The sequence below is a fragment of the Equus asinus genome, chromosome 8 (assembly GCF_041296235.1).
Source record: "Equus asinus isolate D_3611 breed Donkey chromosome 8, EquAss-T2T_v2, whole genome shotgun sequence".
Taxonomy (NCBI): Eukaryota; Metazoa; Chordata; class Mammalia; order Perissodactyla; family Equidae; genus Equus; species Equus asinus.
This window is the reverse complement of record NC_091797.1, coordinates 82,003,702-82,018,133: the sequence shown is the minus strand read 5'-3', so window position 1 is coordinate 82,018,133 and position 14,432 is coordinate 82,003,702. Positions and strand designations below refer to the sequence as shown.

The 14,432-nt window shown below is 46.5% G+C and overlaps 1 long non-coding RNA gene across 1 annotated transcript; it reads right to left on the bottom strand.

The window, feature by feature from the left end:
- Positions 1–2,776: 2,776 nt before the first annotated feature.
- Positions 2,777–13,462, bottom strand: LOC139045924 (uncharacterized). Its single transcript, XR_011505366.1, has 3 exons — positions 12,590–13,462; positions 10,148–10,262; positions 2,777–5,551 (listed from the first exon to the last, which is right to left on the bottom strand). It is a non-coding gene; the product is annotated as an uncharacterized lncRNA (long non-coding RNA).
- Between the last annotated feature and the right edge of the window lie 970 nt (positions 13,463–14,432).

Below are 14,432 nucleotides of genomic sequence, written 5' to 3'. Positions count from 1 at the left end.
TTTTTAGGCATGCTTTTTTTTTTTTTTTTTAGGAAGATTAGACCTGAGCTAACATCCTCCACCAATCCTCCTCTTTTTGCTGAGGAAGACTGGCCCTGAGCTAATATCTGTGCCCATCTTCCTGTACTTTATATGTGGGACGCCTGCCACAGCATGGCTTGATGAGCAGTGCATAGGTCTGTGCCCTGGATCCGAACCCGCAAACCCCGGGCCTCCAAAGCAGAGCGTGTGAACTTAACCACTGCACCACTGGGCCAGCCCTCATGCTATTTTTTTATTGATGTGTAATTATACACGGTGCACTGCATTCTCCTGAAGTCTACAATTTGATGAGTTTTGACAAATGTTTGCCCCCATGTGATCACCACCCCTCCGTCAACATAGTACATTTCTGTTCCTTCACAAAGTTCCCTCTGTCCATCTGGAGGAGGGTGTTAAGCAGGGGAGTTACATGGTTACACTTTGCATTTTTCAAGCTTGCATTTGGAAAATTCTTTGGCTCGTTCCTTGAGCCCCTGTAGCATGCTGTGCACTGTTGTAGCTTTCGAGAAGAGAGATGGGGCACATTCTGGTGGGAGATGCCTTTTGGGGAAAGCTAAAAAGGCAATCGGTGGAACACGGAGCTGGTTTTATGGGCATGCAACCTACGCAGTCACGCGGGCCTGCATTAGGTTTAATACTCTCCTGTCGCCATCTTGAAATTCTCAATAATTTTTGAACAAGGGGATCCATGTTTTTGTTTTATTTTATTTTATTTTGAAGATTTTATTTTTTTCCTTTTTCTCCCCAAAGCCCCCCTGGTACACAGTTGTATATTCTTAGTCGTGGGTCTTTCTAGCTGTGGCATGAGGGACGCCGCCTCAGCGTGCCTGGATGAGTGGTGCCATGTCCGCGCCCAGGATTTGAACAGAGGAAACACTGGGCTGCCTGCAGCAGAGCGCGCGTGCGCGCGAGCTTAGCCACTCGGCCACGGGGCTGGCCTCCATGTTTTTATTTTCCATTGGGCCCCAGAAGCAATGCAGCTGGCCCTGATGGTACAAAGGAAAATAACAGGGAGCCGAGAGAGAGGATATGGAAGGTCTTACAGCGAGGAAAGAAGCTAGACGGATAACCAATGAATGTCACAAGAAGGACTCGACGCCCCAAAGTTCTCTTTCTAGGGATAAGGGCGGGGTGGTGGAGAAATTTCATATCTCCCGCTGTTCCTATAACTCTACCCACAGCTCCAGTAAATGTATATGGGCTCCATTAATTACAATGACTAACAACATCTGACAAGCCAAATATTAGCTCGTGAGAACAGAGCACACTTCTCAGTATTAAGTACAGATACAAATAATTAACAATAAGCTCGCTGGCATTATTATCTTCCAATTAACTGTTTTAAAAAAAATCACACCTTAATCCAGAGCAAAACAAAAACAAAAGGAAAGCGAGACCTCTGTCAGCTCTAGAAATGCAGGCGATGTAACGAAGAGAGATATGGTTTGGTGGATTTTAATTTGCACTAATGATGAATTTACTCAGCCTTCCTTCGCTGACGTCAAAGCCAAAATAAGTGCCTTGGTCCCTGTTTCTCCCTGCTGGGGCCAGATGTCCGATGGGAAGACTTTGGCAGAGGGCCGATGGGAGGCGGGAGGAGCGACGTTGGCACTCCCCCGGCAAAATCCATCTCTATCAGCCTCAGAAGCCGTCTCTCGTCTCATCTCTGGAATTTGGAGCGAAGAGAAGGTGAGTTGAAAGGAATCCCATTGTCTCTTGGCGATTGATTCTTCTTCCTGCAAGGAATTCTGCTGGAGTCGAGCAGTTCAATCGAGAACCCAAAAATAAATACCCGGGCTGCAATGATATTGCCAGTGACGATTTCCAAAGCCGGGGAATCTAGAAACAAACATTCTCCCACCGATGTTGCTTTTCACACACTGCGAGAAAGGAGCTTTTGCCGTTATCTGAAAAACTTGGCCCTAAAACCTCTATTTTGTTCTAAATTACGTGGCTTTGCTGCTTTGGCCTTCCCAGTTCTCCGGAAAGAGCAGAAGCCTTGGCTCCATTGTGGGAAAGCCTCGTTACCTTTGGTGGCCTCATAACTCACTGCAAATCGCACGGGAACCGTCACAGCGTCCCTCTTGCTCTCTTTCTTTTTCGATTCTGATCAGCCCCGGCAGGGGAACACGCCATGCCCACCCCAGTAATAATCGTGGCTCCCATTGTTCCCTACCCACTATACACAGGCTTTGTGGTAAGAGCTCTGCCCACATTATCTTCCTTACCCTCCCAAGAGGAAAGTGTGCTGGCTCCACCTTCAGAGTGTACCCAGAACCCGGCCGTTTCTCACCACCTCCAGGCTGCCACCCTGGGCCGAGCCGCCATTTCCTCTCACCTGGGTTAGTGCAGGAGGCTTGCGGCTGGTCACCCTGCTGTTGCCCTTGTCTGTCTGTGGTCTATTTTTAACACAGCAGATTGAACGATGCTTTTGAAATATGTCAGGTCAGGTCAGAAACCTACAAGACTCCTGATCTCTCTGAGTAATCCAGAGTCCTCACCATGGCCCACAAAATCAACCCCTCTATTCTCTCTCACCTGCACTCTGGTCCAGCCCGCTGTGTCCTTGACCTCCCGTGAAGACGGCAGAACACTCCTGCCTCAGGGCCTTTGCACTACCTGTTCTTCTTGCCAGACAGCTGCAAGACTTATCTTCTTTCTTCTTTCGAGTCTTTGTTCAAATGCCACTTTCTTCGTGGGGCTTATGCTGACCACATCATTTAAAATGCAGAGCTTCCTTCAGCCCTCCTGTTCTAGCTTTTCCTCATAAAGTCATCACCATCTAACGACCTTATAACCACTCATCATTATGTTTATTGTCTGTCTCTTCCCACAAGGCAAGGGACTCTTTCGAGGCGAGGGTTCAGTCAGTGCTGGTAAACGGTATGTGTTGCACAGTAGGTGCATAATAATTGTTTGTTGAATGAATAAATGTTCCATGAAGTATGTCCTATAATCAATCCCATATTACAGAGGAGGAAACTGAGGGATTCAGAAGGGTTAAGTGACTTTCCCAAGGTAAGTTAGTTAACAGCAGAGTTGAGACTTGAACCCAGGTCCTACTGACCCAAAGCAACCTAACTACTATGTTTTCCTGATTGCAAGTTAAGCCCACCTTCAGAAAAGCTGATTATTGCAGGCTGCCACTCAACAAAAGTCCATTTCAAGACCCCGAGCCCAGAAGAATTTGGTCTGGCACTTGGATGATTCAGGGTTAATTCTGTCATGCTTAGGAATAGTCAGAATTGTTGAATTTCCACAAGTGTAACAGTAAGTGAAACTTACAGGAGAAATCCTGGGTTAATCATTTGATTAATTTATTTTGAAGAACGGTTCCCCAATTTCGTGTAATAGCAATATTCAGAATATTCTAGAAGAAGTGGAATCTTAGCAGATGGTTTCCTAAGTGTAGATAGGGTAATTACATAGTGATTATCTTCATCTATGCACCTAATTGCCTAGACTCAGGGGACACAACAGAGAATGTCAGTGGAAGCTTTTCCTCCTCATGTCCTGTCGTCCATGGTCAGGAAACTGGCCTTCTGGGGTTTTAAAAGCAAATCTTGATAAAGTTAAAGGCAAATTATCATATGACCCCAGGATTCCACTTCTACATATATACCCCAAAGAACTGAAAACAGGTGCTCAAATAAAAATGTGTACAGGAACGTTCATAGCAGCATTATTCTTATATATAAAAGATAAAAACATCCAAAGTGTCCATCAACTGAGGGATGGATAAAACAAACTGTGGCATGTCCATACTATGGAATATTATTCAGCCATAAAAAGGAATGATGACCCTTGAAGACATTATGTTAAGTGAAAGAAGCCAGTCACAAAAGGCCATGGACGGTATGGCTCCATTTATACAAAATGTCGAGAATAGGCAAATCCATAGAGACAGGAAGAAAATTAGTAGTTTCCAGGGGCTGTAGGAGAGTAAGAATGGAGAGTGATGCTAATGGGGATGGGGTTTCCTTTAGACTGATGAAAAAGTTCTGGAACCACATAGTGCCAATGATGGCGTAACACCGTCAATGAGCCCAATGCCACTTAACTGTACATGTTAAAATCGTACATTTTATGTTGTGCATATTTTACCACAATTATTTTTAAAGCAAATCTTTAAATTCTGGCCTTGGCAAAAGGACATTTTGGTTTGGTTCTAATTTAGTAGGCAAGTAGCTAAAGATGAAGTCTCTTTGTGGCAGTTGTGGACTAGAAAGAGCTATGACCTATCAGATTAAGCTGTGTAACAGACTTGCAACTGGCTTGACCGGATCGTAACACTGTGGAGTTGAGCTGTGATCTTCCATATCCTCAGAAAGAGTGGTGAACCTGGCACGGTGGTATTCAGACAAGCCAGAAAGTCAATTCTTTATTTCCTTTTTCGTTCCAAAGCCACAAACCCTTGTTGTAAAAAAAACCCGAAATACTATAGAAGGGAAATTTCCTGTCTCACCTGCACCATTCCCACTCCTGAGTTTAGCCACCACCATCTACAACTTGGTGTGTACCCTTTCAGATCTTTCTCTACTCATGTACAAACATCTACGTATAAATGTGCACATTGTTGTTGAAGGTTTTTTTTTACAAAAGTGAACCCATACTATGTATGTCTGTAACTTGCTTTTTTCCACCCAATACCATACCGTAAAAATCCTTCCATATGAATTCACACAGATTTAGCTCTTTCTTTTTAATGGCTACAGAGCATGGATCTACCACCATTTTTTTTTAACCAGTCTCTCATTGTCAGATAATTCTCTTGCCTCCAATTTTTCACCGTCACAAACCAGGTTCCTACAGTCCTGCATTCTCCTGGGAGTTTTTCTGCGGGAGAGATTCCTAGAAGTGAAATTGCCAGGTTGAAGTAAAATCCTTTCTGTTCTGTGACTTTTTAAGAGCCCATCAATTTGGGACACGAATGTATATTGTCTCTGGCCTTAGGACAAAAAGCTGGAACTTGGAGTGTGCGATCAGCTCTGCTTAGCTTAGCTCGGCGTTCCACCCTGCATCTTGCAATCGTAGCTATTTTCATTCATTTTATAGGCTCACTGTCTCCAGATTGACTCCAGCAGAGGGAAAAGAAATCAGGTCCTTCTGTGCCATTCTTCAAACATTTAGAGGAAATTGATTTTCCACATGGGCTGTAGCCAAGCGAGGGATGCGCAGGCACAGAAGTCCCCAAGAAAGGTTATTACTACGAGCACTAGCAACAATTAGACTCAACCCAACTTGCGAGATTTCATTAGCGAGTGTAATTCCTCATCAGGCTAATATTGCAGATTGCCAAAAGCAGCAGCAATTCTGAAACGAGATTTCCTTCATAATCCCTTTTAAAGGGAAGAACTTGCGGACGCTTGCAGTGTCTGGAGAAAGAAAGTTTGTATTCCCCTGAGCAAGGACAAAAGGCGGTTGGTCCAAGAAGCTGGTAGCTTGCCTTGCCTTTCTGCTCTTACGGTTCTCAAGTGCTTTCTCACAGCCTTGGCTGGGACGCCTTCACCTGCGAACAAAAGAAACACAGTCTCTAACTGGATTCCATCATACGGTCATGTCATACACCTCTTAAACCTGGAAGTCCCAAAGTGAGGTAGGTTTAGGATTGGTTGCCTCCGCATCTCAACAATGTCATCGGGAATCTAGGTTCTTCCCCAGAGTGGTTAAGAACACTGGCTCTGGAGCCAGGCTGTTTGGCAGTGAATCTCAAGTCCACCTCTTATACATAGCTGTGTGACCTTGGACAAATTGCTCAACCTCTCTGAGCCTCAGTTTCCTCATCTGTGAAAAACAGGATAACAACAGTACACCACCTTATAGGGTGGTTGTGAGCACTAAAGCAAAAGTGGGCAGACTTTCTCTATAAAGGGCCACATGGGACTATCGTAGGCTTTGCTCTTGGCCAAGCAGTTAGCAGACTCTGCTCAACTACTCAACCCTACTGTTCTAGCATGAAAGCAGCCAAAGACAACAGGTAAATGAGTGAGCATGGCTGTGTTCCAATAAAATTTTATTTATGGACACCGAACATGGAATTCCATATAATTTTCGTATGTCGTGAAATACCGTTCTTTTGATTTTTATTCAACCATTAAAAAATGTAAAAACCATTCTTAGTCCACGGGCCACCAACATCGATGGGGCCACCTCCCCACCCCCAGAGCAGATAATACGTTTAGAACAGCACTTGGTAAGCGCTAAATGCTCAATAAATGTTTGCTGCTGTTATGGTTATCATCATCCACCATCACGCTCTCTCGGCTCTTCCTCTCTCCGTGTTGCCTTCACCCTCTGGTCTGGTAGGAAGATGGCTGCACAGTTCAAGGCGGGAAGAAGAAAGGCTCTTTTTCCTGGTGATACTTCACCACGAGCAAGGAGACCTTGCCCCACCTGTCTCCCACGTCCCCACGTGTCTCCCCGTCCCCACATGTCTCACGGTGGGAGTGGAATCACGTGCCCTGTGGCTGAATGAACCAATCACTGGCAAGGGGAGGGATTATCTTTTGACCAATCAGGCCCATCCCTGGAGCTGGGGGTGGAGTCAGTTTGAGCTGAGTCACATGCTAAACCTGGACTGGCTGAATGCCTGACACCAAACAGGTCCCCTCCTAGGACCAGGAGGGTAGGGCATGGACGCTGGTAGGTAACAGCAGAGCCTGCTACCCACGCTCTTTCACATCCCTGTGAATTTATCACAAGCAGAGGACCCACTAATCCAGTTTATACACATCGTCTTCTAACAAGAGCCAGCCTTTTGAAGATTTGGGCTGGAAAACATTGGCTCTGCTGACCTTTAAGTCTTTTTAAATAGCCACTGGGGTCATAACTCTTCGGATCGTAAGAATTCCAAACAACTTTATAGCACTTTTCAGTTTACGACACACCCTCCGTGTGTGAGCCCTCCTTTGACCTTCACAGTTCTCTGAGGCGAGGACTATCATCCTCATTTTATGGGAAAGAGGAGATGTGACACGTCCAAGGGCATGTAGTTAAGCCTAGAAGCTGGACCTTGAACCTTTGTTTCTGGCCTCCAGATTGCCGGCCCTTTTCTATCCTGTCCCCTGGTTGCGGTGGCAGCAGCTGCATCCTGGGAAGGGGTGGTGGCCAAAAAGGTGTAGGTGACATGTCAACCAAGGGGATTTTGCTGAGAATCAGCAGAGACCTAAAACCTGTGCTTCCAGTAAGGACATTTAGGTATTATTTGAGAGTTTCTTTGGAATACCCACAACTTTCATATACTATGAGATCCCAGGAAATGATCGAATAATAGCAATAATTATTCTGATGGAATACAGCCATGCCTTTTTCTGATCTCAATAGGGAAACATAATTGTCCGTGCATCTCTGTATATTTGAGTCATAATTGCACGTGTGTCTCCTTACATTTAAGTCCTATTTTTGGCTTGCTGACTGCAAGTGAGAAAAGGGAATTCCTTCAAACAAAAGAAATTTGGTTGAGCAAACTGGATGAACCCAAGCGAAGCAATATTATGCAAGCATTAGCTTTAACGCTTATGAAAAACTTTTCAGAGAACACTCTTAAGATATAGCATTAAGGGATAAAAGCAGGACACAAAATTACATACAGAGACGATATCAACTCTGTATTAAAGACGATAGAAAAGAGCGGCAGTAAAGAAACCAAAGCGTTAACCAAGCTGCCTCTGGGTAGTGAGGTCGTGAGTGGTTTTTCCCCCAGCTTCTTTATATATATATCTTTTCCTATACTTTCCAGTCTTTCTAAATACTCATTTTTATGATCAAAGAAAAACATAAAGTAAAAGCCAGAGGAAGACGGGGTCGTTTTGCAGGCTAGGGTTTCTTATTGTGTAGACAGATCCTGGCCATAAAGGACTAAGTGAGGCAAAGCAGGGCTGTTTGCAGAGTGAAGAGATGAAAACTGCATCTCGAAGGCTGCTCCTCCCCCCAAGGTGGCTGTGCAGCCTCAGCACAGCTAGCTGACAAGGAGAAAACAGACAGAGTCCTCCAGCCGTGTAGTCGAAACTCATAAGTTATATGGCTTTGAGCAAATGAACTAGGCTGACTTTCAGTTTCTTCATCTGTTACATGAAGATAATAATGCCTAGTACATAGGGTTGAAATTCTTTCAATCGTATGACAAATTTTTGTTGAGTGCCAACTGTCCTAGGGGCTGGAGATACAACAGTGATCAAAGAGACGAGGTCATTTCTCTCTAGCACATTCATTCCAATGGAGGATTAGGGTGGGGAGTTGAGTTGCTTATTGGGGGAACAGCAAGTGCAAAGGTCCCGGGGCAGGCAAAAGCTTGGCACTTGGCACCAGAGAGGGGCTTATGTGTTTGGAGTTTAGTGAGTAGGTGGAGAGTGGGAGCAGATAGGGATAGGTAGGCAGGGGCCTAGCCTTGCAGGCCACGGCAAGAAACTTTGATGTCATTCTAAGTATAATGGGAAGCCACTTAAGGGTTTTTAGCCACAGACTAGCCTGATCTGATTTAGAGTTTATGTCTTAAAAAGGCCACTTTGCTGCCATGGAGAGAATGGATTGTAGGATTGTGTGAGACGATCAATACACAAAAGCACTTAACATTGGGTCTGGCAGAAAGCAAGTGTCTTAATAAGTGGTAACTGTTTTTCATTATTATCATCATTATCCTTATTATTATTACTACTCTTTTGTCTGCCTAGAGCTGGCTCTTGGTTCTTGGACATCTGGCTTCATGCGACATTGACAGAGCCTTTCGATGAGTCGGTGAAGTTTTCACATTTGTTTTCCAGGTGTTTGCACGTCCTCAGAGAGGTGACGGTCGAGAACCAAACACAAGCTGCTACCTGCCGTCGAACAAAAACGGTGGACACATTTCTGAATCCGGTCTTCTTTCATCCTTCGGGGGTGTGCTCGGGTTATCTCGCGGCTCAAAGACCCTGGGTCTTGATTACAGGTTTTAAACTCCACTAAAGAACCAGTTGAGCACAGGCCTGCTGTGAAACCCAGCATATTTGGGTATATTTAAAAATACCTCCCCTCCTGCCAGCTCCTCCTTCCTCAAGACTCGGCTCAGAGATGACTTTGTCCCGCAAGCCTCCTGTGACCTTGTCCCAGGCCACACCCCACAGCAAGGCTGTGTTCTCCTCTCTCTGCTCCTGGAGCCTGGGCACAGCCATAGCTTAACTCTTACCGCCTTGAGTAACGTGAATTTCTTCACCTAGACTCCGCATTCCTGGAGCCGTGCTGGTTAACGCCATAGCCACCAGCCACGTGTGGCTATTTAAATCTACACTGAAATTAATGCAAATTCAATACAATTGAAACTCCAGTTCTTCGATGCACTAGCCCCATTTCAAGTCCTCAGTGGGTCCCCGTTGGTCCCATATTGGACAACGCAGATATCAAATATTGCTATCATTACAGAAAGTTCTAGAGGACAGAACTTCCCCAGGGAGGGGGGCAGGAATCACGGGTTAATTATTAGTTTTGGACTAGCAGAGTGCTTAGGACATGGACTTGAGAGGCAGGCAGACCTTACTTCAAATCCCAACCCCTAATCTTACTAGCTGTGTGATCTTGGCAAAGTTCAATTTTTCTATACCTACCCCGCTGGGGTTTGGTTGTGACGCTTATGTAAGTTAATACATAGGAAGGGCTTAGAACAGAGCCTGACACTTAGTGAGCCCCAAGCAAGTGATAGCTATTATTATCATCATCATCCCCAGTAAAGTAGGCAGCGCATAGTAGGTCCTGTGAAATGTTTATTGATTGCCTAAGCAAATGAATGAAATAACGATTGAATGAATGGACTTTATTCTTGGCTTTAATGAAAGCTACACCTCTTTGGAAACCAAAGATGATTGCTATTAATAATGATAGCTCCTACTTACTCAGCATTTATTGCATACCAGGCGCTCTGCTAAGTGCCTTTACACATTCCTCGCACAGCCCGATGAGCACACTGCTATTATTAACCACCTCTTTTTAGAGATGAGGAAACTGAGACTCAGAGATATGAAGCCAAAGCATACAAAGATAGGAAGATTTGAAGCTGCACCTCTCTGCCTTGGTGGAGGTGTCATTGCTTCCAGATTATCGGCTGCCATGATTGCTTCTAGAAGTGTTTCCATCTTACCCTCTCTGATTCTGCTCTCTTGGATGGGCGGGGGCAAATGCAGGCAGCGAATGAGATGCGCCCATTGCTCGCTGGTCCTTGGGGAGGGCCGTGGCTCCCCATTGTGAGAATACACCTGCAAGAAGGAAGGCAGCCTGCTCAGTTTTCTTTCCTGTGCACAGAAAGACTTTTGACCCTGGTTTCTCAGATTCTTTTCTTTGCCCGTCCATCCCCGGGGCGCCGGCCCTCTGGCTGAGCCCACCCCTCCCCACCGCCCCACGCGCACCACCGAGCAATGGGGAAGCCGCAGACAAGGGCGCCTTTCTTCAAAGTGGTCGCCTTCATCTCATAAATTCTCAGCCCCGGCCTGATTGGCTGCGACGAAAAGGAGCCAGGCCCCCGCTCCGCTCCTCAGATACAAAGCGAGTTGTGTGCGGTTTGCCCACGTGAGGCCAAGCACAGGGGCCTGCCCCTCTCGGAAATCCCAAAGGACAAAATGCCAGAGAGCCCCAACAGGCGACCGCCCGGCCACGGGATCAAAATTATCTATGGCAAGACAAAGGAAAGCAGATAGCTGGGAAACCAAGACAATGAAGGGGCACTGCGAAGAAGGTCTCCGGAGTCATTTCTAACCTGAAGCCTTAAAGGGCGCTTAACCCTTTTCCCTCCCCCGCCTTTTAACTTCCGGCCGGTTAGGGTCTGTGCGCACACTGGGACAGCGCCCAAACCTTGTGGGAATGGTCGTCGATTCAGCCAATCGCGGTGGTTCCTTTTGCCACTTTCAAGGACTTGTCTTCCCACGAAGCCTGATTCCAATGTTTCCTCCAATTTTTAGACACTAAAATTAGTCCAACTGTGCCTTCTAATTCTGTAGACACAACCCAGCTTGTGCAAATGTCCCTCTCTTCCATTTCTGGGTGAATTTTTGCATAGTACAGGCTGCCAATTTTGTCGAGTGTTCTTGGGGAAGATAGAAGTTTAAAATCATCTAGCTGCTTACCATGAAACAAATGCTGTGGAGCCCAAAGTTCTGATTTAGAGAGGACGCTGCACACTGCACTCTCGTGAAAGACAAACCCAGACAAGTGCCCTACATCGGTGCCTGCTGAACAACACTGGAGAAAGAAGAACTGTAATTGATTGAGCACTTACTAGGGACCTACACATCCCCCAGGCTTTTATATATTTGACACAATTTTATTTGTCCTCATAGCAACTTGCCCTCTGGAGTAGATAAAATCCTGTCCCCATTTCACAGATCAGGATACTCAGGCCCAGCAAGCTTAAGGAATTGCCCAAAGATGCCGCTAGAAATTGACGGAGCCGAGATTTGAACCCAGATCTCTCTGACTACAAAGGCTGAGTTCTTAACCTCCATGCTCATTATTATTTTTATAAAATACAATGCATTATCTGCAGAAATGGAAAGATGCTCACAACCTGTAAGTGAAAATACAGGCAACAAGATTGCACAATTCTGTGATACTGTTACAAAAGGAGAGATAGATGCTAGGTGGATGGGAGGAAAAATACCAGGACAATGTTTGTCAAAAGCTTGAATGATTTTCTGTTGTGATTTTTTGCTTTTTTCCCCCTTGATGCTTTTCTTTGCTTTCCAAGTGTTCTTTGGGAAGTATGCATAACTTCTGCCATTAGGACGGAAGTGTGTGTGCATGTGTGTGTGCATGCTTTAAAAGCAAGAGGATATAGGGGCTGGGCCCATGGTGTAGTGGTTACGTTTGGCATGTTCTAGTTCGGCAGCCCAGGTTCACGGGTTGGGATCCCGGGGACGGGCCTACACCACTCATCAGCCACACTGTGGTGGCATCCCACATACAAAACAGAGGAAGATTGGCACAGATGTTAGCTCAGGGATAGTCTTCCTCAAGCAAAAAAAAAAAAAAAAGAAATTAGCAACAAATGTTAGCTCAGGGTGAACCTTCCTCAGGAAAAAAAAAAAAAAAGCAAGAGAGTATAGAGAAGATGACAAAGTAGGCCAAGGAATCCAGTTATCTAAATCCCGCCCCAAACTGCAATTTGGGAACTCAAAGTTATCCTAAAATGATGAATCAAAAGACTTAAGCCATCTGCCCCCTAGACCAAGTGTAGCCAAGTGACAGTGACCGTGAGAAAGGCCTTTAAACAATGCACTGGGGGCCGGCCCCGTGGTGCAGTGGTTAAGTTTGCACGCTCTGCTTCCACGGCCCAGGGTTCCCTGGTTCAAATCCTGGGTGGGGACATGGCACCGCTTGGCACCCCATGCTGTGGTAGGCGTCCCACATATAAAGTAGAGGAAGATGGGCATGGATATCAGCTCAGGGCCAGTCTTCCTCAGCAAAAAGAGGAGGATTGGCAACAGATGTTAGCTCAGGGCTAATCTTCTTCTTCAAAAAAAAAAACCAGTGCCCCGGAGGGTGTGCTCTGAGGGGGGAAACAGGCTGAAGGGGAGGTGGTAAGACTCACCTGAGCAAAGACAAAGGCTTCGTTCCTGAGACCCTCCCAGCCATCGCGTCAGCCGCTCCCAGGCAGCCAGCTCCAGCTTTCTGGAGAAACACAGAGCAGTGCGGGGAGAAGGGCAGCAAACCTTCAGCCTGGCCCCCAAGACAAATCCCTAGACTCTGGCAGGAGGCAGCCCGGCTGATTGCAGGCCTATATTTTTCATTTCTTGTTTTAACAGTCATAAACGCCTTCCTATGCCAAAGCAGAACATGACTTTAATCCAGATAAAATAAAATTCCTAAAGCCTGAAAACTACATGGAGATTTACAAGCCAATTTTAAAAACCGAGAGCCTCAGTTCCAAGAGTGGCACATTCCACAAGGCTGGCGCTGGGGGCTGTCCCGTGGCCCTGCCTCCTGGGGACGAGGTCCCGGGACACGGCGCTCAGCCCCGAAATCCACAGCCCCTTGGCAGAGAACGCAGGCGAACGCTGCCCTCAACGTGGACTCTTCTCAGATTCCTGGGCTCTGGGGTATCTTGGCTTTCGGGGGCCCTAACATGTTCCAGCTCCCCTCTCTCTGCCTCCCTCCACCCCCAGCTGTTGCAGAAAACCACAGTCAACCTCCTCTTGCTCTCAGCAGCCAAGTTTCCTCTAAGTAAACACAGGGTGTAGGAGAAGCTCAGCTCTGTTCCATTCTCAGCGCTGGAGGGTGGATCAAGGCTGGCCTGGCACCAACCTTGAGAACCCGGGCTAGGGAGGGTTCTGGGGTAACCATGAGTCGCCACTTACCGAAGTCTTGCTCTGTGCTAAATAAATGCCTTATTGACGTGATCTCAGTTAATCTGATCGATCCTTTGAGGTAGAACTTTATATACTGGATGTTACCTCTTTGTCCGTCCAGGACCACTTGCCCCTTTCTCTCCTTGCTCTGAGCCCAGGAGGCTCACCTGAGTGGATGGCATCAGTGGGCTTCCATGCACTCTGGTCTCTCTGTGGGTTTGTCCAAGAAAAGAAGAGGCAATGGTAGGAGATGAGAGGATGGAAGACAATAAGGTTGAGATGTGAATCCCCTTGGCTCCTTCTTGCCGGGTTGCCGAGGGCTGCATGTGCCTCTTCCAAAAGCCACAGCTCCTGTCTGATAAGTCTCTCCATATGGCGCCCCTTTCCAGGTTCTGGAATTACCCCTTCTCCTTGCTCCTGCAGGCTCAGGGGTAGGAAGAGCGCCTCCCTTTGCTGGCACCAGGTATTGCATTCTGCCCTGTCAGCGTCCCTAAGCCCTGCCCACACCTGTGCAAATAACCTCGTTATTAAACCCTCTCAAATTACCCGCTTTCAATGTGTCCTCTGTTACCTGCCAGGCTCCTGATGGATGCATTTGCTAACACCTCCACTCTGTGGAGGAGGAAACTGAAGCTCTCAGAGAAATAAAGTCACTTGTCCAGGGGCACTTATCTGGGATTCGAATTTGGGTCATCCTGAACCAGAGTCCAAGCTCTTAACCTCTTAACAACTGTATAAAAAATAAAATAAACTAAGCCTTGATTCAGTGCCTGCTGTGTGCCACACGGTATGCTAAGTACTTGGTGCCTTTATTTCATGAGTCCTCACCAATGCTCTACTGTCGATGCTACTTACTGTCCCCATTTTACAGATGGAAAAACTGAGGCACAGAAAGGGGAATTCGCCTGCCCATGGCCACACAGATAAAGAGAGGTAGAGCTGAGGCATGAACCCAAGGCTGTCCCAGCAAATTAACCACCTCAGATGACCTGCCTACTGCAGAAGCCGTGGGAATCAGTGGAAGCCAGAAGAGAGAACAGATCCATGTCCAAAGAGGAGCTTCCAGGGTAGGCCTGGAGAAGTGAA